Here is a 25,152-nt window from a genome sequence, read left to right on the forward strand (position 1 = left end):
ACAAGAAAAGGAATGGAAGAAACCAGGATTTATTCTGGAGCAAATTTTGTAGTGTGTATGTAAAACACATCTGTACTGTTCATAAAGGTGCCACAGCTCAAAGTACAATGATAGGTTCAAAACACATGATTGCAGTAAAAATAGCACTAGGACCAGATTTTACAGGAAATATTTTGCCAGGGAAATGTTTGTTTGCTTTGGTATAGTGTATTTGACAGCCCTGAGCTCTGGAAACAGCATAGACTCAGGGTTTGGTGGAGCCTGTCAGGTGCTGAAATGCTGTTACAGAGCAGTGGAAGAGAGGAATGCACTTAGCAATGCTATAACTTTGAATGATATACATTATCAGAGAGCAGTGCTGTCGCCATGGAATTTGTGCCAGAACCAGGCTGCACGTGTCTGACATTTTAACAGCATTAACCATCAACTTTGGATAAGCCAGAGCTCTTTCAAAGAAACATTATTAGAGGTACACCCAGAGTACAGCAGTCACCATTAAAATGCCAGGATTTATTAGTGATTATTACACAGCCTGATCTGCAGAGCCAGTCATTAGGCTGTGCTGTAGCGAGCCAGGAAGAACTAAACAAGAGGTAATACCACAGGATGGTCATTGCAGATAAACAGCATTGCTCAGAGTGTGGACACCACTGTGTGTTAGTGCTCCATAAAGCCAGATTCCATCCAGTGAGGTTTTGGTCATAAAATATGCTCAGATGATAAAAGAGTTCACAGGAATAAAAAGAAGGGACTGTTTTTTTGACAGTGGCATGCATTTACTCTCCTATTACTGTGTAGGTAGCAAATAAATGTTTTTGTTCTGGCCCATTAAAAGCTCAAAGGAGCTTTTTTTGAAACCTTGCCTCTGACACAGACCTGTAGCAAACTGGTAGGAAACTACATCAAGAAATTTGTCAGCCTTTGCTTTCTTTAGAGCCAGAAACAGCACAGTACTTACCATCAGTTTGTGCAAAACGGCTTCTGATTTTATATCCCCTGTTGCTCACCAGGGACTGCTTCCCTGATTGTATCCATCTTCATCAGCAGAGATCAAAACAAGCAATCAGACACTGGGAAGACATGGCATTTTCAGAGGCATCAGCTGCGTGCCAGGGCTTCGATGTTTCCACAGTGTCTGATGTGCCCCAGTCCAAGGAATATCCTGCTTATTTTGTGACTGAGGGAGGGTGTTTGATTTGCACCGAGCCCGAGTTCATTGCAGTGTTAGTATACTGGCACTTGGGTTGGAAAGGCTGGGAGTCAAGAGAGCCAAGAGGATCTGACTCCTCTGATTCAGCTCTGACTAACACGGGGCTGGAAAAATGCTGCTCGGAGGATAATCTCAGGAATTTTCCTTCTGAACCTCCCAATTCAGCATCTTTCCCAAATACTGGGTGCAAGCAGTGGCATGTTGGTTTGATTGTTCAGTATAAGAGGAGGAAGGTAGTGACTCTCCTGGTGCCTGTGGTGCTGCAGCAGGCTCAGGAGCAGTTATCTCCTGCCAGCACCACTTCCCTGGCTCAGCCCCGGGAGCCCAGGGGATACAGCCACGCATCCTTGAACAGGCGCCACGCACTGACTCCAGCTCTGATGTAACCACCAGTGTCAACAATCCCCCTGCAGACTCGGGCTCTCAGAGCACAAGGGCCATGCAAGTGGCTGCCCAAGCCTCACATCTCCAGCCTTTCTCAAATACCATCTGGGACTTCTCTCTTGGGTGAGAAAAGCTTTTATGTCTAGCCATTAAAAGCTGCCTGGCAATGGCAAGTGGGACTCATATCCTTGGATCTGGCAAGGCAGACTCTCTGAAATGATTCCCAGCTGCTGAACCTTTCCAAAAAAGTGAACAATAGTAGCAGACAATGCTAAAAGTAGATGCAGGAAGCCATTAGTCCTCAGCTGGCTGCTACTGCAGGTGTCAGCAGCGATGCTGTACTAGAAAGCACACTGCAGACAGGAATCCCTCTCTGCCGCCCTTCCCACGGGTTTGTGCTGGAGGCAACACACTGAGGACAATTCTGAGAACAAAATGGTGAAGAAATACTCTGAGGAAGCTGGATCCTCACGGGTATCGTGGTGGGGTCACACAGACACCTGAATCAGAAGGGTCAGAGCGGAGCTTTCCAGGGAGGCACCGCCAGTCATTCAGAGATACACACTGTGACTCGCCCCCTTGCACAACTCCGGAGCAGCCACCCAAACCTGGCAACAACATTTTTTAAAGTTACTCCCAATACTGGGTGTTTAGAAGACTGGCTTGACACTCAGAGGATGCACGTTCAGCATCTGCTGGAAACAGCTCCTTTCAGTACATCAAGCGCGGCATAATGGGATCATTCAGAAACCATTAAAAATGAGGCAAGGACTGGAAAAAAGCAGCAGCTGCCTGATCTCTCCTGAAAAAGATGTCAAACAGGGCAGCAAACCATGTGGCTCCTGTTGCTGCTACTGCCCAGTGAAGGAGACCACCAACCTGCATGGGGGCAAAGTGAGGACCTGGCACCATCCCCAGAGAACAGGGAAAGCTCACAGGGAAAAGGAGACCTTTAGCCTGATGGAAGTGAACTCAGCAGACACTAAAGTACCCCAGGGGCCCCCTGGAATGGAAGATGCTCTCAGAGAGCCTGAGGGGTCTGTGGTGCACCAAGCCCAGCCCCTCCCACAGCCACTGCTGGTGCTGAGGGTGCAGCAGTTTCTGGTCTGGAGCCTTGCTGCATCTTTCCTCATGCATATGCAAGGAGGCCAACATCGATTTGGAAGCTGATCCTGAGAGAGGGAGGAGCTGTTTAATTAACACCTCTGCTCCCTTCTTGCTGACACTGCATGGCAGCAGGTCCCCTCGCCCTGCTCATGGAATTTTGCATTTTAGCCCCAGCTGGGAAGATGGATTTGAGGTGCACTTTTGATTTTCTGACCTGAGAACATGCCAGCCCTTGCTACAGTGACATACAGAGGGGATTTTCACACACCCAGCCACAGGCACAGCTAAAGCCTTCCGAAAATAAACACACAAATTTCTGGGGCTTGCTAATGGAAATGCTGTTCAGTCCCAGTGCATGGCAGCAGCATAGCTCCCTCTGCTCCACATCTTTTCCTTGTGCTTGCCACCCACACATCAGCTGCTCGTTTTTACTAGCAAGAGGAGGAGGATTAAACTCAGGAACAGACTTTAATTCTCAATGAATCAATACTGGAGTCAAAAGCAACATTCTGACTGTTTTCCCAGTGAGCCTTGGTTTCTTATAAATTTGTCTAATAACTTTCCCCACAAGAAGGTTCTGCTCATATATTCTACATAAACATCACTGCAAATTCCTTGGTTCCTGATGTCCATAAAAATAGATTCTGAATGAGGAGCAGGAGAGAGAGGAAATTTTTACATTGAATAAATTGAAGAAAACTAAGGTGTTTGCTAATTTGTTGTAATATTGGCAAACTATTTTGAGATAGAAATAAAAGGGGGGAAATAGGGGTTTTAAAGCTATGCTTTTTTGAAGAATTTACTTTTTTTCTTTTTTTTTCCAGAGGCTTACAGACTTCGAAGAGGAAAGGAAGCAATTTTTGGCTCTGTTTAAACAAAATCATTTGCAATTCCCATCACTCCACCCATCCGAGGCTGACTCCCAGTTTCACTTGCTTTTCACTGAATTAAACCCTCCTCCAGCACATGAAGTTTTCAAAGCATCACAGGAGTGGGAAGCTGAGCCCCGTTTGCTGAGGCTCAGGGTGCACTGACCCCAAGCTCGTGCTTCCAGGGGATGCCAGAGCCATGGAGAAATGCTCTGGGGATGAGCAGAATGGCCACACACCCTGAATGCGCCCTGGGGATGTGCTGGGCACACCTGGATTAGTCCACGAGGACATGCACAGCCCCCATGGGCTTCAGCACACGGGTGGGTATCCTGAGGAAATCCCAGGAGGAGCAGGGCAGCTTCCTCCAAACACAACCCCCATGCAGCACTTACCCCACAGCTTCATTCCCACGGGCTCCTGGTGTGTGCCAGGCCAGCAGCAGCCTTTGGAAACATCCCCTGGATGTGTCCCAGCAGTCCCTGGAGGAACAGTACCCTCTGCAGAGCGTCCTGCTTAGAGGGCTCTTTTCCCTCCCAAGGTAAGGAGAGTGAGTGCTATGGCTGAACAGGATCACAGCATCCTGAACCCTCTTCAAACTGCTGCTTTTAACTACCCGAATAACTGCATCAGGATGTAAATATTTTTCTTTTTGCTTTTGTGGTACTTCACTGTTTGCATCTGGCTCGCCACGACTCCACGCCTTCCCCTCCAGGACATTTGCCATTTGCTCTCCTTCAGGGAGGAGAAATAGAGATTTTTCAGAGGTTTAGGCACATTCCTCTCCTTCCTTCACCAGCTCTTCCTTTGCCAATTGTTTAGTCTCAGCCTGGGGTTAGAGCTCTGCAAATTTTTATTGGGATCCAGGGTCTGGACATGTCACAGATTATCAAATAAATCTCCAAGAAGCTAAAAGCTTGCTCTGTAAGTACTTGTTCCAGTGCTGGGCTTATGTTTATGAGCCAAAAACATCTTGCTTTTTCCCCCCGTACACCATCAGAAATCATAACAATTAATTATTAATTGGAGTTCCAAAGGACTTCAGGGATCTCCCTAGAGGGTCAGTTCCAGCTGCTCAGGCTATTGTACCATTCTCATCCCCATGATGTCCCATACAGCATGATTTATCTTACCTTTACTGGGCAGCATCACTGATTTCTTCACACTTTCAGGCAAGCCAGCACCTCTTCCCCAGCCAGACCCAACTCTCACTTCTCCCACCTGGGTGGGGATGGAGCCAGGGTTTCCTTTTCTGCTTGTAAACCTTCTGGGTGTCCTCTCACCCCCCTTGCAGGGACCAGGGGCAGAATGGGTGTGATGGAGGCAAGTGCCCCATCCAAGGCACTCGGGCCCCACTCCAAGGCACAGGGAGCCGGCCGGCGCGTGGATGCCAGAGCAACTCCCTCACCAGGGAGCAAAAGTCTGGCCAACAAAACAATAACCTTTCCTTGTAGCAACTTGTTTGGCCATTGCTGAGAATTCCAGAGAAACAAAAGGACATCAGTTACACAACCTTCACCTACCTGTTTGAACAGCTCATGTTATTCAGTGACAGGGGTGGCATGAAATCGCCTGTCCCTTCACTGTTGTCACCAAGTAGCATCACGTTCAAACCCAAGTGACTCCTTTATCATTTCAGGGCCACTTTGTGCTTAGCTGCAGTCAGTGAGGCTATCAGGTTTTTCTCACTTTGCATGTAAACCTCTATATTTGTGTTTACTTCAACAGCTGCAGCATAAACAGAAAGCAAAGAGAATTAACCACTAATACTGACTATATATCAGTCCTCAATGGGAGCTGAAGGGGATACAGCATTGCCTGAAAGGAACGCAAGACTTTACTCTAAGCAGCACATACTTTATCCTGGGTTTTATTCCTCTAGGTCCTCAATTAAGTGTTCACATCAGGTAGACAAACATCATTTGACTAGTCATTAACTTCAGACAGAAACACATTTATAACTCCTCCTTGTGCTCAGTTTGACTAAAGACATTGTCATGAGATCCCTGCACACTGACCAAGCAGAGGTTGCTGAGTTCACCTAAGATGCCACAGCAGATGGACACCTTTTTTAAAAAGCAGACATTAATGGAAAAAAGTAGGAATGAAGGGAGAATTCCCTACCTTTGCATAAGTTCACGTTTCCCTGGAATTGCTAAATTTCCACGCCAAATTTTATTTGTAGCCCCACAGTTACCACAGAGCAGCTCTAACCTTTAAAACTTACCTTTTAATACCAGATCACAGATGTGTTGAAACACTTCCCCTGGGGAAGGGCAGCCCACAGTCTGTTCCTGTTCTGCTCTGTAAGGCACTGATGGAAAAATAAAGCTCTACCACAGAGGGTAAGGTGAGAATATGTTTATTGGTTATACAATATACAAGTGAACACTATCAGTTTGGTACAATCTAGTCAGAACAGCAGGTTTTGGTGGTGGTGGTGCTGGGCTCTGCCTGGCTGGTGCTCCCCAGCAGTGCCCCAGGGCACCCCAGCCTTTGCAGGGATGTGCTCCAAGCAGATCTGAGAAAAAGCAAATTTTAGTGGCTCAACAGTATTGTCAGGACACTGATATTCTTTAAGCTTCAAGGGAACATAATGCTGAAGAGAAGCAGCTTTCTGATAACCAGCATGATTAAAGACTTTAATCCAGGATGGTTTGGCTTGTCCTTTATAGCCAAGCCTGGCAAAACTCCCTGAAAAACAGACACAAGGAGAGAAGTGACCCTCTGGGTGTGGCAGTTACCAGCAGCACAGCCTGGACACACATCATGGACATTTCTTAGCCCTTCTTTAATTTCTTGAATTAAAATTACAGAACATACAGGAGAGAGAAGGGAATGGAAGTGGGAATGGGCCTCACTGAAACTGTAAACTTGTTGCGTCATGGATCTGCTGGTATTTCAACAAGCTAAACCAGGTACCCAGATGTCAGTTAGCAGGAATATTGTTTTACTCTTTATTTTTAAATAAAACTGGTACTTCTACTTATTTAACTACGTGAAAATGGTTAGACACTTTGAATCCTTCTTTTATTAGTTTGCATCTGGTTCATCCTGTTATGCCTTAACTATGCCTCATGTCAACTCTGCTCTGGTCCTCTGCTGTCCTAAAGTACAAAGGCATTATGTATTCTTCCATTTTAATAATAATGTCTTGTGTTTATATTATGCTTTTCATTGCAAAGACTCCCAAGGCTATTTGCAGCTGGCTGGGTCGAGACTATTCCTGTAAACACTTCTAATTTAAATAAGGTTTTGAAAAACCAGGAAACAAGACCCTAAATCCTGATCCCACTGGGGTCAAGAGGATTGGTTTGTTTTTTTTTTTTTTTGCATTATCCCTGGCAAAAGCAATGTGTGCTTGGGAGAAATGCTCCAGCCTGCCCTGAAATGCAGCCCCCCCAGCACAGAGCAGTCCTGGAGCTGTGAAGTCAAATAGTCCAAATACCTGAACCAGCAGGAGGAGGCTCATGGAGCAGAACATGATTACCCAGACTGGAAATCAGGGCAGGCACATGAGTGAACACCCTTGCCCTTAGGAAAGGCAAAACAGGGGCAGCTTGTGATCAGCCAGCAGCAGCTCAGTCCCCCTGCCAGCCCCCAGCATCCCACCAGCATCAGGGCCAGGACAAGCCCCCAGCCAGAGTCCCCAGGATGGTGCTGACCCTGCCTGCTGCTTTTTGTGCCCCTGGAGCAGTCGGGGCAGGAGGCTGAAACAAGCTCCCAAAACAGCCAAGAGGATGGCACAGGTGGTTCAGGGAACAAAGTTTGGCAAAACAAACAAACAAACAAAAAATATTCATTTTTAATAAAAAAATTCCTTTCAAAAGTATTCAGAGCTTTGATGAAAGACTGAAACAATAAAGTTTCAGGACAAAAACAGAAAAGAAAACCTCAAACTTTTGCTTTTCAAAGGAGGAAAGAAAAGGCAGCTTCTCAGGAATCAAACCTACTGAAATGAAATCACTGCCTGTACTGCAAATACTCTTTTGTCCCCTTCTGGATGGTCATAGCAATGAACTCTGAAATTTCAACCAGAAATTGATATGAATTTCAGTAAAGCAGTGGGGAAAAGGTCCCCAGCCTCCTGCAACCCGCTCTCCTCCTCCATACCAAAAAATAAGAAGCTGGAAATACAGTCAATTTTCCATCAGATCTCTCCATGAGGACTGCATAAAGTTAGGTGGCTGTTTTCTTGACTTCCCTATCACTCACTCACATTATTCATCCAAACCTGGAATCAATAGCCTCTAGTTTTCCAGTAGGAAACCCAGCATGGATTTTCTGGACCAATGATACCAATGGATTTCCTGCAGCAATACAAGGTAAAATTATAATAAGGACTCTCCCAAACTGTTGATTTCAACATCCTTCTATCCAAAACAATAAATAGCTCTTATTTCACTGCAGACTGTTTTCTTTTTCATCAGCTTTTCAGGTTATGATTGTTTGATTGCTTTGCCTCACAAAGCAGTGGAACTTTTGAGATGGAATTTTTTTTTTTTTTTTTTTTTTTAGAAAACCAAGCTCTTTTTAGAATGGAAAATTTGCAGCAACTTCTCACCATCCCTAAGCCAAGAGGTTTTCACTGGGTTACACTGGCATATTGTGGTGGGACATATATTGATAACCACTGTATAACTGCATGTACATTTTTGGATAGGATACACACCAGCAATTCTTCTGTGCTTTCCAACTAATTAAAAGCCAAAGAAACATGAAAAACAATAAAAATACAAAGAAACATGGTAGAATAAATACATTTACCTCCTTTGTGGAAGATAATAGGCTTTGGTGAATCTAACCTGGCAAAAACTGACATTTCAGACATGCCCAGCATGTCTGTGATATTTCTAGAGCACACAAGGAAAAGTGATATGAAAAGAACAGTAATTACTGCATGATTGCAAAATATTTCTTCAGTAAGGATCCTCAAGACCTTTAAGCTCCAATACAGAAAAGTATGTAGGAGCATGCTTGACTTTAAGAACACCTAAATCTCCTTAATTTCAATCCCATGTAAACTCTCCCAAGTTTAAACTTCCATTTAAATGGTCCTAGATTAAACCTGTGCTTCACATGGAATCAAATCAAGAAAAATAACTGTGAGTGCATCCCTGCCTTGTGGGAGTGATGAGACTCTGAAACCATCTACATCCTGGCTCTGATTCTCAGTCAATCTTCAATCTGCCTTTGGTCCCCACAGGTGTCCTTTCAGCCCCCAGTGAGTTGTACCTGCAGGCACAAGGGGTCACATTTGGCTGACTGCCTCATTGCAAAATCTTACCAGGAAAACAGTCTGAATGTACAGACATTGCATGGATACGTGTCCCTTCGTGCACATCTGTACACACTCATGTGCAGAAATGCAGATGTAATAACTCAGGAGAGTTCAAATCTTTGGCCATGAACTGCTCAGAAATGCCTTGGACTGAAAGTCTGTTTTCTGGTTACTTGGCCTGCTTCTACCAGCAGCCAAGAATATATCCATCCCTCTGTTGTTCCATTTTTATGTGGCAGCACATGAAACCACAAGGAATGTGGGACAGACACAAACAGAGATGGTCCAGACCATTGCCAGGACCCACACAAGCTAGGAGAGCCAGCAGGCAGGCAGGACTAGTCATTGGCTCACCCAAGAAAAGTCCCACTGGAAAATCTGGCACACCTATGGTTTTCATTTGTCACAAGAGGCAAAAACAATCAGTAAGAATAAACAGAAATGGATTTGTTTCCAAAATGGAAAACTGAATCACTGGCTACCAGGAGGTGGCTGGGCATGGGGATGGGTGCACAGGATTGCAAGTGTCATTGCAAGGACCTTATCTCCTCCATGCTGGAAAATGACTGGCTTATTTAGAAGAAATTGCCAGTATCCTAGAAAACCTGTTTCTGTCTGCTCTAATCTGTACAATCCTAGAAGAGAAATTCTGCTCCTCTTATCTGGCTGATGCTTGGAATTTGTACATTTTAATTCGTGTCAGATTTCTTCAGAGCCCAGGTTAGGTTATGAAATGACATCATTTTCCTTTCTTTGTCTATCAGCCACAGGTTCCTACATGAAGTGGATTCTCAGCAGTTTTCTTACCTCTCTTTTATGGATGTTTGAACATAATCAGTTACTGCACAGGCAGGGTTTTCACTGGTAACTGTGTCAAAGTGCTGCCTACCCATGACTGCTCCTGCACATGCATCCAGCACCACGAAGAATATCCCAGTGCTGGTGAACAGGACCGCTGTGCCATTTACCTGCAATGACAAAAACAGAGGTAGGCTAATGGAGGCAGGCTGAGGAACCTTAGACTATGATCCTACTCCTCCATAAGGGAGTTACAAGCAAGGAAAATATCTACATTTTAAAAATACCCATAATTTTAAATGGATCACGGGTACAGATGAAGTGACATCATTGATTGTTGGTCAGTGGAAGGAGGAAGCAAAACCCCTTCTCAAAGGGGTACAAAACCATGAGCAATGAGGTCATCAGCATCTTCTGTGGGTTAGTAAGACACATATAGGAAGCCAAGAATCCTGAGAGTAAAATGCTTAGTTCAGCCTTAAACAGTTTCCTTTCATGTGGGGAAAATTACTGACACTGGGCAAAGCAGATTTACCCGTGGAGCAAGGGAGAGGTGCTGAGACAGCAGACAGGGGAATAGAAATTGCATGTGCGTTTTTTTCTTGTTGTTTTTCCCTGAAAATGTAAATATCCAAACCAAATTATTCCTTCTTGGAAGGCCTGTCCCAGTGCCTCAAAGAAGTTGTAAAAGTAGCTCTTGCTCTTCTCCTTTCCTACAGCAAGAACTCCTTCCCCAGGTTACACGTCTCAAGATGGGCCATGGTATTTACTTTCAGAAAGCCAAAAGCTCTCTGAGCAGCCTGGCACTGGTGTGTCCTCCCAGCATCTTGGGGACAGCCCATGCTGAGAGAACAGAACCTCCACCAAGGAGAGCAACTGCATAGCAGGGTCAGGCTGTCAGAACACCGAACCCAGGATACACAATTCTGCAATGTACACAGTTTTCCAAAGCCTGCAGGCACCAGGAAGCTCACATCCCATCAATCTGAAACATGTATGTCTCCTGGGAATATAAAGCTGGACTAAATGTGGGAGCCAAGTGTTAAAAAGGGACTTCTGTAAGATGTCAGAGGATGCTGAATGCAATATGGGGTCAAGGGTAAGGGAAACATGAATGTCCAGGCCATGGGTGGGCACAGGGGAGTGAGAAAGAGCAAACACAAAGTCTTTTCTGTCCTGGCTGTCTGACCATCCTAAGTGTGGGAAGTGTGTGAAAGTCTGGATGCAAGCACAGCAGAGAGCAACCACCCCAGCAAACAGACATGTGAGGCACTGCCAGGGGCAGCTGTGATGTGTGTCCTGTCCTGTCCTGTCCCATCTGCACACTGCAGACCCCTGAGGAGCCAGCACACAGCCCTGTGGGACAGAGAACACCACAGCCAGCTCACTCAGTTTTGGGAAAGTTTGGATCAGAAATTTAAAACATCTCTGACTTCTGCATTTCATTCAGCAAAACAAGAACAAAACATGTCCTTCTTCATTCTCCAAATTTTCTGTGCCTTTCAAGATTTAGGGTAAGAATCCCCCTTTAGGCACTAACCTTTACCATTTGCCTATACCAGCCTTTACCTCAGCTACATGTGTTGAAATTAAAACTTCCTTAGAAAAACAACACTTTGCATTAAAGCCTTAGAAAAGACAAAGAAGCTTTGAGGATTCCACACCTGTCCCACGAGTGCTGCACACACAGGTGTCTGTGCTTCACCATGGGCAGGATGCTGCCTCCATAACACCTGCTTGCTAATGGCTTTGAATGAATTTTTGACTAGCAAGAAGTCTTGGCTGCTCATATTCCTTAAGGATGCTGTACCAGCTTTGCTTGGCATTTGTTAGCATTAATTATAATTCAGTAGCATGCAGGCATGTAAGTCTTGGCAGTGTCCTTGCAAGAATTATTTCAGTCACCCTTCTCTGTCTAGACAGATATATAAGGCATGTGCAAGGACAATCTGACAGTTCCAAACCTCTTTAGTAGTGAAATATATTTATTTTTATCTTTTAGTGCAATGCCAGCAGAGAAAATCAGAAAAACAAACTTGTTTTTTCCCCTACATCCTTTGTAAACAATGGCTTGTAGTTTGCTCTTTCCTCCCCTTCCTCTACATTAGAGCAGTGGTGTTAATTCTTCTTCTGAGGTGCTAAAAGACCTTTTTTTTTTTTCCCTAAGAGCTCAAATCCTCATCTGAATAGAATACGAACTCCCAGTGACTTTAATTGAGTTAATTGTAAGGGAGAACAATGTACTTGCCCCTTCCAAGGGAACTTCCCATTTCCTTCTTCCAAGGATCAGCAAGATTTTGCAGTAACTTTCCTTGGAGATAAAGTTTTCTCTATCTAACCACTACTTCAAATGCAGTAAAACACAAAATACCTTAATGAATGCAGATGTAAAGTGGTTTTGTATGTCTGCCCTGCCAAGAGACTGGATCTGGATCCTTATGTACTCAGCTGAGGGTGTGCTGGTGATAGAAACCTGCAATTACACCAGAGACAGCCTTAAAAATTGGCTTGCTAACTGGTTTTCATCAGCAAGATGACACTGGGAATCAATACCCAGATATACATGATCCCAAAAGTAAGAATCCTTCACTCAAATTGTGATCCTCATTCACATTTAAGTGTTAGTTATCAGTATTTATAAAAGGATTGTTGCAATGCAGTTTGAGGGATCCTCTGACAAACACTCTGGCTTGTACTAATTGAGCATAGATTTCACATATTTTGCCTGCCTGTAAAATCAAGTGCAGATCTGTATGAGCCTGAGACAGTTCTGCAGGATTTAGAGTGGGGTGAATTTACAGAAAATGAGCAGAAAAACTGGCTCTAGGTTTCCAGTTATTCCTGTTAACCAGAATTACTTCCTGGTTTGAAACACAGCAGCAATTCTTTGGAATTGAAACTCATCTAAAATAAGCTCTCCCAAGAGTCCTTTTGTTCTGGTTTAAAAGAAAGAAGTGAGGGGGAGAGGTGCCATGTATGTGCACCCACATGCTTCTAGCTGAGCATTATCTTTGAGGCAATATTTGAACACAGCACAAAAGGCTGCAGAAAATCAGAGCAAAACCCTTCTCTCTACACAGGTTCCGTGATGCTGGGCAGATCCACATCTGGGAGCCCCCTGCAGCTGGGTCAGTCCTGCAGAGTCCCACACGCCCAGCAGTGGGACATGGGGTGCTGGGACATGAACATGGGTCCTGGGACATGGACACAGGGTGCTGGGACATGGACATGGGTGTTGGGACATAGACATGGGTGCTAGGACATGGACATGGGGTGCTGGGACATGGACACAAGGTGCTGGGACAGGGACATGGGTGCTGGGACATGGACATGGGTGCTGCGCAGCTGCTGGCCTCTCTGGGAAGGGGTTGGGGCCACAGCTCCAAGGGTGTGCCATGATTAAAATCCATCCACAGCCTTGCTGGAGCAGTAGCTGTGTTCTCTCCAAGCTCCACAGGCTCACAGGAGAACAAACTGGAGCAAGCAGAGGGCTCAGGGCCTCGTGTGCTTAGAGGAAAAACGGGGCACAGGCTGGAGCTGCACTCACTAAATTGCAGTACCCCTGACATTTCCCAGCATCACAAACAGCTCTGACAGTTCCACGTGGCACACGCATTGCCAAGTCCTGCAAGATCACAGGTGCAGCTCCCCTCTCCCCCTTTGGGGGCAAGCAGCATGTGGGGCACACCCCACCCTGGCCCCAGCAGCCCTGCTGCCCCCAGGCATGGTGACATCCCACAGAGGAGCAGCAGCTGTGCTGAGGCTGCTGTGCAGAGGGACACAGGTTTGCCTGGAGTTACCAGCATCAGCTCACTTCTCTGCAGAGCTCAGCCCAAGGCATGCATGACAGAAGCTCCAAGGCAGCCAGGGCTCCTGGCCTTTGGAGTTCATTTTTATTTCTTGCTGTTCCAAGTATGTGTTCAATCCTGTCCATTCTGCAATTCAGGCTCAGGAAATTATATAAACAGCTCAGTTCAGCTCCAGGATCAAAAATATAAATGAGCTTTACAGGGATTCTTCCTTCTATCTCTTTTAAAACTAAATAATTCTTTCTATTTGTCTGGAAGAGAGAATGAGTAAGCCTGGTTCCTTTCCAAGGATCCAGCATGTGGGGTTAAAAAAAGAAGGGGAAACATCCCACTCATTATGAAATAGTCTAAAAAACAACAACAGGAAAAGAAAAAAGCCAATCCCATAACTTCTGGACTCTGAAAGGCTAAAAAAAACCCCTGCTGAACTAAAGAGAAAACCAAAATGCTGATACTGCCAGAATTCAGTCAGGTTAGACCCATCAGTCTGCATGTGCCAGGTCCAGATGGCTGCTGGCAGCTCATGGCTCTTCCCCCACAGACCCACACGTGTGACCATTTTTCCTGCTGTTTAATAGTAAACAACATGTTTACAGAATTTGGGCAACCTTTTTTTTTTTTTTTTTTTAAAAAAAAAGGAGGATTAATTACCAAATTGATGTTTCACAATTCCTGTGATGAGAGAGACCTGGCCATCATCAAGGAGCCTGGTGAGCAGGGAAGGCATTCCCAGATTTGATTGCTCATGTGTTATGGTTGAATGAATAAATATATCCCATCTTATTTTCAAATCTGGCATTTGTGGATTGATTCCTGAAGCAGTTACTTAGTCAGGTGAAACATCATGGGACTCATGGTTAAACCACAAAACACTTTTTTCCTGCCCATTTTAGCTGACAGAGAAACACAGTTTCGTAATCTGTTTTTTTAACCAAAGGTGTCCTCAAGTCTCACAAAGACAGTGCAAGAGTTTCAGGAGTCTTCATGCCTTCAAAATAAGAGATGTGCTTCGGTGCTCACCTTTTTTCACAAAATCTGATTTTTAGAATGGGGTTATTTTAGAAATCTCTTTTTGTGGGCATATGAAGAGGTTGAAGCTTCACAAACTGTCTCAGTGCCGGTCATGAGAGGGGTTTTTCTCATGGCCCTTTGGGGTACAATGAGTTTAAACAAATATTTACACCCTGCCCACACCTGCAGCAATCTAAGCAGCAGGGCTGCACAAGGAGCCCAGCCTAGAAGTCAGCCCTTTTCTGAGCAGCACTGCAAACCTCAGACCTACCCCGGGTACTCCAGCCTGGAAAACCTTTTTGGCCTGAAATCAGGAAGGAGAGCATGCAAGGCAGACAGACCTGAATTTTAACTATGAGAAAGAGAAAGGAGGTGCTGGGGTAAGAAAAAACCCCAAGGGCTTGCTGCCCACCCAGGGCACAGCAGGGCTCACGCCAGGGCTCTGTTGGGTGGAAGATCCAAGAAATCCAACAGACCCAACAGATCCAACAGATCCAACAGACCCAACAGATCCAATAGATCCAACAGACCCAACAGACCCAACAGATCCAACAGATCCAACAGATCCAACAGCTCACCAGTTCCATGTGCAGGATGCTGGGCACTGTCTCTGTCCCTCACTGGGACACATGCCACCACCTGGAAAACAACTTCCCTGGGATAGCAGAGGGTGACACGCAGCCAGTCTCCTCTGTCAGCAAAAAGGGCAGGCAGGGGCAAAGGGAAAAAATGCACTTAAGGGCTCGAGTACAAGAGAGATGGTCTGTAGCCAAGAGTACAGACTTCAAGGGAAAACAAAGAAATGTCCTTTGAGGTTCTCTTTCTGCTCTAAAAAAACACAACAAATCCTCAAAGCCAAAGAAAATCGGATTTTTTTTGCTTTGTCTGGAAACAACGGCTGCTTATTACAGAGGTCTGATCCAGGGACCCCAGCTGACCTCCGAGAACTTGGAGTCAGGTGCCAGGATGGCTTAAAACCAGGGATTTTCTCTTCCTTGCCCCGTAAGGCTGAGGTACAGCCAGTCACATACCCACTCGTGTCTCCTGAGGCTGCTGCAGGAGAGGGAACCAGCATCCAGCAGACATTTCACCGGGGGCACAGATTCAGGAATCAGAAAGTAATCTCCAACTTGAACCAGAGCCACAGTCTAAAGAGACCTGCTTCCTCCACTTTACAGCAAAGTTTATTATTATGGTTTCCATTTTCTCCCTGGCTGTTTCTTCAATGTCAGTTTAGAATAACTAAGGATAAAGTTAAATCATCTTTTAACTCCTGTTTCCCCAGATTTGGGCTTACACATTTACAAAATAATTGCCCCTATGTCTTTCCTTCATCCTGTGGTTCCTATTGCCTCCCTTTTAGAGAAAAAAATGCTCCAACTAGAAACCTTTGGTACAAGACTCAGAGCCAAAGCTGCAGATACAATACAATTCTTATATTGATAGAAAGGATCTCCCAAAAAAGACCCCAGCACCCATTCCTGTCTGTGAGAGGCACTTGTGCTGTACAACGCAGAAAGCCACATCAAGTTTACACTTGAAAATAAAAACTAAACAGCAAGATAATTAGCTTTTTGTTTTTTTTATTCCTTTCTCCCCTCTTAAGTGGCTCAGCATGTAACACCAAGATGCCTGAACCATGGTTTGCTTTCCTTGAGTCACTAAAACCTTCCAGGATTTAAATGTATTCTTTGAACTACCTGCATTCCTGGTAAAAATGGAAAATATAAATTTGGCTTAGAGAAAGGAAGCACCACGTTCATCATCTGCCTCTCTGCATTCTACAAAGCTCAGGAAGTCAATTTTTTTCCAAAGAATTCCCTGAAGTGACCCACCACCCATCCCTGCCTGCAGAGCAATAAATGAGGGGAAACCAGTTCATTGTGGTGAAATCAGGGGGTCTGCATGCCTGGACCTTTACTTTGCTTTACATATGGACAGCAATAAAGAAAAGCTATTTCAACCTTTTTCTGTTTTTTTCATCAAAACAAAACAAAGCTATCTACAGGATGGAAGAGGGGACAGGCTGTTCTAAAATAATAAATCAAAGCCACACAGAGACCCATCAGCTTAAGCCAGATACTGCCCTCTAGATTTTAACCAGCTCCAGCTGTGTCATAACACTGCACAGCTCAAAAACGGATATATTTTCAGATGATCTGGCCTCCGACTAGAGGAAATGAAAGAAATGCACCAGAGCCATATTCGTGGAATATTTTTAGGATGGAGTCCCAAGATATTTGGCTGTTTCATAAGGGCAATTTGCATTGCGTTAGCACATTTCATCCCCTGAAGTCACCATCACAAAAAGAGCTTGTCACTCCCCCAGATGCTGGGAACCAGCTTTGGTGCTGTACTACACTGACTGCCACCTCCCTGAGGAATGAGAAAGGCTTTAGAAAAGGAAACTAGAGGGTGAAAGAATTAAAAAAAACCCACACACACACAAAAAAAAAAAGAAAAACCACAGCTGTGACCATCTTAAGTTGCCAGGTCATTTGGGAATAGGAGTGCTGCAGTCTAGGATGCATGTGAGCAGGCTGAATGAAGCAATGACATCAATTACACCAGGACTGAAAAGATCAAATGAAAAGCACCTAATTTGGAGTTTGTGGAGGAAGAGATGGAAATAACTGCCTTCCCACAACAAAGGGCTTGGGAAGAGTTGCGAGAAGCAAAGGTATTAGAACTTATCCTCTATGTAAATATTGGAAAGATTAAGGGGGTTATTTTCTCTTTAAATTAGTGGTATTTAACAGTTTCCTATTTAGTTCTGCACTTCTGTTTCTTCAGCTTGTACAAAAGCCACTCTAAGCCCTGCAAAATACCTGTGTGTGTGGCTGAGCTGGGCTGCAGCAGCTGCAGGAGAAGCAGAGGAGGAGATGTCAGCACGGCTGTGGGAGGGGTCCTGTGGCTCTGCCTGCAGCTGGGGGAGATCCCTGTGCTCCAGCCACTGCCAAAGCTGAGGGAGAGATGCAGCCCCAGGAGAGGAGCTGTGATCAGGCACGGGCTGTCTGGGGCATGGAGTTCAAAAAAAAACACGGATGTGTGTGTGTCTTCCTCAGCCCTAGCAAGTAGTGAAAACACCGAATTAATGGGAGAACCCAAAATATAAATTCAAAGTGATTTTAGAGCCCTACTTGAAGGCTGGGGGAACATGTAGCTTTAGATGCTTTTGTGCTTAAGAACCAGCACAAACAAAGGAGGCAAACACACTTAAAACACAAGGGACAGAGGTCAGACTTGATAAATAAAATGCCAGCAATACACAGGACCACTTTTGTGTCTTCTGCTTTCATTCTTAGGAGTTTCTTGCAAGAAAAACAAATGAAAATATTTTTAGGTAGAAACTTTCCAATTTAAATAAAAGTAATACTAATATGTGTAGAAAACTAACTTAAGCTATTTAAAGTATTTGCACCCCAAAACTAAGTAATTGTGTTCACAACCTTTTCTACTGTAAAGGTTCATTTCACTTTATAGATAAGGAACATTTTTCTTTCTTTTTCACATTCATGTTCCTAATCAGGCCAGCATTCTTTTATGCTTTTACCAAAAAATTTGGTCTTTGAAGGAGGAAAGCTTAATATACACTCACAAAAAGTCACTGTTTAGTGGGTCCCAGCTGTTTCAAACATTACTTTGAAAATGTTTGAGATCTGCTGACATCAGACCGTATAAAACCTAACATTCTGCCCCTCTGTTACTGTCATTCAACAATCCCCACAGTGCACTTCATGCATTTTTAGTATTGTGTTTATCCTGCTTGTTTTCTTTTGGAAATGGTTGGACAAAACAAACCCAAGAAGTCTTTGGGGTTTTTCACCAAGATATTGGCATTTGCAGTTCTGGCTCTTTCAGGTAAAGCAAAAACATCAGACAAAGTGTTTAAAAAGTGTTCTGTTTTGGCAATGAGCAGGGATAAGCAAAAGCATAAAAAGGACAAGAGAAAGTCAAAAAAGCAGGCAAGAGGTTTCCTGTTCCTGAACATGTGGGAGATAGAGATCTGCACGTACACTATCCATACCTCATTTACAAGCCTCAGAACACTCCTCCAGTTCAACCCTGAACTCTCAGAAGCAAAGACACTCAGAGAAATGTGATCAAACAGGCAAAGGAGGGGAGACTTCCCTGAGTGGTGGGATGGAAAGCAAGTCACGTAACTTGGAGGTGAGATTTGGCTGGAATAAAGACACAAAAAGTGCATGTCTGGGGCTCTGACTGCCTGGGAGAGGATGGATAACACTTGTTCAATATTGTGAGCAACACACAGTATTGGGTATGTCAGGTGCAGTATGAGTCCTGGGCAAATGGGTATCATCTAGTGCTGGGGTTTCTGGTTATCCTGGATGTCAAGCCTGGCTGGATTTTAGTAAAGGGAACCTCTAAGCTGATGAATGTTTTTCTAGAAAACAGCCCTACCATGTTTATTGACATGGTGTGTCACGTAGCTGATGAACATGGAAGGGCACAGTCCAAATCCTGACCTCACTGATGAAAATCTGGGGTAAACTAACGAGGGAATGCCATAGAGTACAACTGAAAATTACGTATTTTTTTCCTTGTGCTTGAAAAAACAAGAGAGTTCCATCCAGTGAGTCAGTCTCCCCCAACTGTTATTACTCCTATTTAAAAACAACCCCTCTGACATTTTGGTCAACATCTACGTGAGCTGAACTTTCAAAGGGAGTGAGTGAACTGGGAATTTAAAACTTTCCTGTTCATAATATGGGAACCAAGCAGAAATCCCCACATGCTGCTTTGGTAAGTTTGTCTCTTACAGACAGAAGTTGAAACTTCAAAGGACCATAAAAAGCACACAGCCCCTGTTTAGCCTCCAACCCATCCCAAGAGTCAATCACAGGAGGTCAGTGCTTCTTGCTCTCAGTCAGGATACAGCTGGTTTTTCTCCCAAAAAATTTCTCCCAACTCACCCAGCACTTGGCTGCATCTCCTCTGGCACAAAACCTGCTTTCAGGACAGGTCACCCCATCTTCAGTCAGCAGCACTGGTGAGGAAAGAGGAGTGAAAAATGCCCACACATTTCCCTGGTGCTGAGAGGAGCAGAGAAAGGGCTGCAAGGGATCTGGCCGTGTCTCTGCCCCTCTCTCCCAGCTCAAGCTGCTTTCCTTGAACCCCCATTCCCCACCAGCTCCCTGCAGCTGTCACTCACTCCTCTTTTCTTAGATTTTGGCTTTTTTTAAAAAGTTTTCTGCCTTCAGCTCAAGCCCAGTAAACACACCCAACCCCCACAATGACAAACATGGCTGTTGGGTGAACATCCAGCCAATGTTTTCAGGGCTTGTTAGTGAGGATAGCCTCTTCTGGAGAACTGCTCTTTGCAGGGGTTGTAACAAGTCAGGTGTGTGTTTAGCTAGCTAGAGTGTTGGGATTTAAATGCCTTTCCTAAATACTGCTATTTAGGAAATGCCATTAAAAATTCAAAAGCGTAGACCATATCTTAATATAAATTAATTTTTTTATCCACATCTCCTTAGGCAAAAAGAATGATTTTTGGTTTTGTGAAGCTCAACAAATTACAGGAGGGATCCTGCCCTGAGGTACAGATCTGCTGATCCTCATGAAACCAAGGTCTGACTCGGGCAGCATTTGGTTTGCAGACAAATGTATTCAAGCAAAAATAAGAACTTCCTGCATTTAAACACAGTACATCATTTTATCATCTCTTTTCCCACCCTACATGTTTCATGGAAGAATCACATGCCAGTTCAGTTCCTATCTTTTTAATGTCTTCCCAAGTTCTCTATCACAGACTGTTGTGTATTTTGTATTTTCCTGCTGCTGTGCCTTGGATGCACATCAGGTCAGGAGATGCTCCCTCAAGAAGGGTAAAAGCAGGGAAAACCCCTCAGGTTTCATATGCCAGGCTGCAAAGTGACAAGCTGCCTGGTTTGCCCCAGCCACCTGGGACTGTCTGATGCTGAGATTGCTCCAATTCCTGCTGTAATGTGATCATCTCAGGCAGGAGGTGTTTCCTCAGAGTCACCTTGTTAATCCCAGCTGCAGAGGACAGAGAGCAGCAGGGGAGGAGGCAAGCAGGGAAAACTGCAGGGCTTTAGGATGGCTCAGGCAGGGCAGTGCCAGGCTTCACCCAGCTGCACTGGGTGTGCAACCTGCACCCCGGTGTTCTGCTCCAGCTTCTTTCCAATTATAAAAACAAATGTATATAAATCTTATGGCTTCCATCCATGGGTTGATCTGTGGGTAGTTTAAAGGATTTAAATAGACAGGAGGGAATTCAAAGAGATCTGCTGACTTCTGTGTTGTGTGGATGATTAACTCTGAATCACAGATGTTATCAGGAGGGGCAGGTTATGAAACCCAAGTAGCACTTTGCTTTGTTATTATTGGAAATAGTGGTGGTGTTCCTTGTATTGTATCCAGATCCAGGGGATGGAGGGGTCAGAACTCGTGCACATACAAGAACAAGAAAGCATTCACAGCCTTAAACTGTGAGCTCCACTTTGAAATACTAATTATGCCTTCCTGAGCATTATCAATCTGGGAAGCAAGAGGAAAAGCTAATCTGAAAATGAAACAATTTAGGAAATATCTCTAAACTGGGCAAGACTGCAACAAGCACATTCTAGCCTTGTCTTGTTATCTTTGTTTTTCTCCAGACCTTATCACCGCTAAGGAATTTAATCACAAAAATGACAAGTAGCTGAAAGTATGAATCAGAATGGCATTGAATAATAAGCCATAGGAAAAGATCTACCTACACAGCCTTGGCAAATACAAATATAATGAGTCCCCCAGAGTCTGAGTGCAGACTTGGGCTGTGTAAGTTTCCTTGCAGTGAAATCTCCATCTCTGGATGGGTTGCAGCCTCCTGAAGGCTTTGTGTCACACAAAGTCAAAAAGGTTTTTAAAGATTTTTAAAGAAAGGTTTAGACACAAGCTCGTCCTGGGCTCTTGAATTTTCAGATAATTAAGATTGCCCACTAGTGAACATGATAACAGGCCCCTGCACAGGTCTTCAGCCCATGAAATAGAGGAGTTGAGCAGTGAACCTGTGCCCATCCCTGCACAAGCACCACAGCAGGGAAAGGCTGAGCACATGCCTGAGCACTCACATGGGCATCTGCCCTTTGTTTGCTGTTGACAAGAAATTTGGCCCTCCCCTCCCTGTTTTTTTTTAATGAGACTCTCATAAGGATCCAGCTGCTTCATCAAGGCACCAAAGGACACTGTACACCTCACTGTGCACCTGCAGGCACTTTTCCCTGAATTCTCCCTGTCAAACCACGGCAGAGAGCCCTCACAAGGAAAACCCTTCCCTATGAGCCTTAGCAGACCACGTGTAAAGGTATTTCCCTGTTCTCACTAACAGCAAGGAATGCTTCATCTAACTGCCACTGCTTTCAGGCTGCCTCAAGAACATGACTTATTACACTATACTTCAGAAATGTGCTTTGAAGAGATATAATTCTTATCTTCAGATGTGCTGATAGCACAAAGAAGCCTGCCTGACTTACTGAACAGCCCTGTGCCTTTGATAATAGTATTTGCCTTTGCTTAGAAAATTTGCACAGGCACAATGCCTGGGTCATTAAATTGAAGGATTAAATTTCTGACTTTGATTGCTCCGTGAAATGCCAATCTTTGTACTGCTCTCCAGCACCCAAAAGAACGCAATTACTCGCAACCAAATAATGTTTTCCATCCTCTCCTCCAGGCTTGCCAGCCTCTCCTCCATCTTGTAACAAGCCTGATGTTCTCTATGGACCTTTGTGTTTCAGGACAATAATTTTGAGGAAAGCCCTTAATAAGTCTTACAGACAATTCCCAAACTTCTGTGAAGCAGGAAAAATTACCAACACCCCCCCCAAAAAAACCACGCCCAAAAACCTCACAGCCAACACAACCCTCCCAAAATTTAAAAAAAAAAAATTAACCAAACAAACAAAAGAAAAGGAAAAATACAAACAGCCTGGAGAGGGTGAAATAATGGAAACCACTCCAACAAAAAGATAAAACTCACGGGGAAGGTATCTGAAGGAACATAAGAGTTTTCTGCCCTGAAAGAAACCCTCAGCAGATCTGGACTGATTCTGGAGCACGCTTCATTGCTAGGCATTCAAATTCCAGCCTGTGCTCTCCTGTTCTCCTGCCAAAACATTCAGAGTTACTTGCCCTGCACTGCCCCTTTCCAGAAGCATCAATACCCATCCTCCTGCTCCTCCTCACAGGGAAACTCCCAGGCATGAGACAACTCTTATCTGTAGCTTAATCAGGCATTTCTGCTGAGCCTGCAATGTTCCCCAGCAGCCTGAAAACACAACCTGCAGCTCTCCACCACGGCTTCATGTTTGCCCATCAGTCAATGAGAGACACAGAGCCCCCGACAGACACAAACCACTCCATCTCTGCCTGGGAGCAACGCTGGGCTGCAAGTCAGCACTGGAAGTGTAGTTTGATGGAAGTAAAGAAATGGAATTATTACTGTAAACTTGGTGTGAATCAGTGGGAGGAAGGCACAGGTACTCTAGGAAGGGAAAGAGGGAGGAAAGGGAGGAAGGAAGGAAGGAAGGAAGGGCACACCAGAAAGATGAAGATCTCTGGCTGTGCTGTAAGTGGTGTCCTCCTCTGCTGAGCAAACCCACCCGAGCGGTGCCTCTGAGCTCACTGGACAAGATTCACAGCTCACAGTGCTGCCAATTTCAGCTGATTCATGTGAATTCATCCCCACCAGCTCCTGCCCACCCCAGGAATCTGGGTGTTCCAGCCTTCTCACAGATGTCTGGACTGGCACAAGATCTACTGGCTCTTTCTACCATGCCTCAGAGGCAGGGAAAGTGTTAATCATGCAAGTATCCAGCATTAATGCTATCCAAATCCTGGTACACATCTCCCTGTCAAATTCTTTATTTCCCCTCTGACCTTCCTTTAGCCAGCCTGGTGCAGGTCACTCTGGAAGCGTGAGGGCAGGCTGCAGGGGCAGCATCCCGGGTACAGCCATCCATCAGCTCACACTGACAGGACTGCAAACACTTTAACTCTTTTCTGACATTATTAACCCTAGAAGATTGCTCTTAAAGTTCATCCAAATGTGATTTCATTTGCATCTCGTGTTTGGCACCGATGCTGCTATATTAAGAGAACATTTTTTGAAGATTATGCAGTATTTTGAATTTTTAAAGAACAGATAAAACATAAAGCCACTTGAAACAGGTAGAAGTCTGGTTTTATATCTCTGATTACTCTGGGCTCCACAATCTGAGATTTCATTCATTCCAGAAATCATTGGAATACAATGCTGAGTAGAGGTCATACATGAAATTGCTTAGGCAGACACTTATCTTCCTTCAAACTCCTAAAACCACTTTTTCTCCTTAATTCCTTCACTATTCCATGGGAATCTCATTTCTCCATATTTTTCCATGCAGTCTGGAGATTTCACTATTGTATCAGCCTTAAGTCTCACACTAGTGAGCATCCAGCATACTTGAGGTGTAGACAGAGCAGCCACAAAATTCATTCCCAATTATTTCTTAGCAAGATGCTCTAAATGAAATGAAGTAGAATTGTGGTTTTCCTTTGTTACAGTTTATTTCTTGCTTATGATTCTTCAAAACAGCTACCTTGCCAACAATTTCTGGATCAGAAAACTCTACAAACCTTTGCCCAGTTCAAATAACTGGTTTCGTACAAGACAAAAGGAGCCACAACCACATTGTGGTTTCCAATAGTAAAATGTAGTTAAATGGATGTTTGAACAAGAGCTAAAGTTAAAGCTCAATTTTACCAAAGCCCTGGTGCTGCCTTCAAATTTAAATTCACGCTTGAAGTTTGTGGGCCAAAGCTTTGGCAAGTGTGAGCTGGCCATCAGTGACTTGGCAGAAGATTTAGCTCTGCAATAGCAAGGAGAGAGCTCACCATTTAAGACAGATAATAATTGCAAAACTCAGGTTGTCCATGAGCAACTAGTAGGTTTCCCTCTTCCTTAAAGTGCACAAAGATGTATTAATACAGAAAAAAGTGATTTAATTCTGACAATTCTCCTGTGACAGGAGTGTCCAGACACTGATCATGCAGCAACTCAGTCACAGCCTTACAGCTACTCCATGTGTAAATCCAGAGGCCCAGCTGTGTGTCACTCTGGAATGGGCATGTATAAAGAGGAAACACTGCCCTTCTCAGGTGCATTCCCATGGGCCTTCCTAATGGCATCAAAGGACAAGATCTTTAGATTTTTTTCAGCTCCAAAGTTCAGAGGAACTCAATAGAGCTCAAGCTTTGGCCAAAACTATCCTACCCAAAGCCACAGCAGGGACACTGCCAGAGGAGCAGTGTATGGGTGTGGGGTTTGGATAACACTGGAGGGACTTGGGAGCCCTCCAGGTTTACCAGCAGAACATGCCACTGCACGTCCTCAGTGCCTTTGCCTTCTTTCATGCCAACTATCTCAAACCTGCTTTGGCAACCTGGGCCTCTATTGTGTGTAATCAGGTCAGGTTTCACTTGCAAACCTCTGGGTTTTTACCACAGTGTGTTTTTAACAATACCTGAGGACTCAGACAAACTGCAGAAGCTGAGGTGATGGCCAGGCTTTCTTGTGGTGCTCATCCCTTGCAGCATCTCCTCTGTGCACCATGGCAATGCCCACCCCTGCTGAGCTGACTGGGTTGCAGGACTCTCCTAGCAGTGGAACCAGTGCAA

At 44.6% G+C, this 25,152-nt stretch overlaps 1 protein-coding gene and 1 pseudogene across 9 annotated transcripts in view; both read right to left on the reverse strand.

Moving 5' to 3' along the window:
- The window catches only part of CEMIP (cell migration inducing hyaluronidase 1), a 101,062-nt gene that overhangs the window by 51,054 nt on the left and 24,856 nt on the right, over nucleotides 1–25,152 (reverse strand). For 2 of the 8 annotated variants that reach the window (XM_085588323.1, XM_085588319.1), the window contains exon 1: nucleotides 4,704–5,775. The exons of 2 other annotated variants lie outside the window; for them this stretch is intronic. The gene's annotated coding sequence lies outside the window, so the exon portion shown is untranslated. 4 more of the 8 variants (XM_085588324.1, XM_085588321.1, XM_085588320.1 and 1 more) reach the window with 3 other exon arrangements.
- The window catches only part of LOC144246952 (uncharacterized), a 50,261-nt pseudogene continuing 31,025 nt past the window's right edge, over nucleotides 5,917–25,152 (reverse strand). Inside the window, exons 16-22 of the transcript XR_014957541.1 lie at nucleotides 14,903–15,160; nucleotides 14,741–14,773; nucleotides 12,799–12,904; nucleotides 12,021–12,122; nucleotides 9,659–9,819; nucleotides 8,338–8,447; nucleotides 5,917–6,264 (exon numbers count right to left, since the gene is read on the reverse strand). The product of XR_014957541.1 is annotated as an uncharacterized LOC144246952 (transcript). The remainder of the gene's footprint in view (nucleotides 6,265–8,337; nucleotides 8,448–9,658; nucleotides 9,820–12,020; nucleotides 12,123–12,798; nucleotides 12,905–14,740; nucleotides 14,774–14,902; nucleotides 15,161–25,152) is intronic.

The sequence above is a fragment of the Lonchura striata genome, chromosome 10 (assembly GCF_050655825.1).
Source record: "Lonchura striata isolate lonStrDom1 chromosome 10, ASM5065582v1, whole genome shotgun sequence".
Taxonomy (NCBI): Eukaryota; Metazoa; Chordata; class Aves; order Passeriformes; family Estrildidae; genus Lonchura; species Lonchura striata.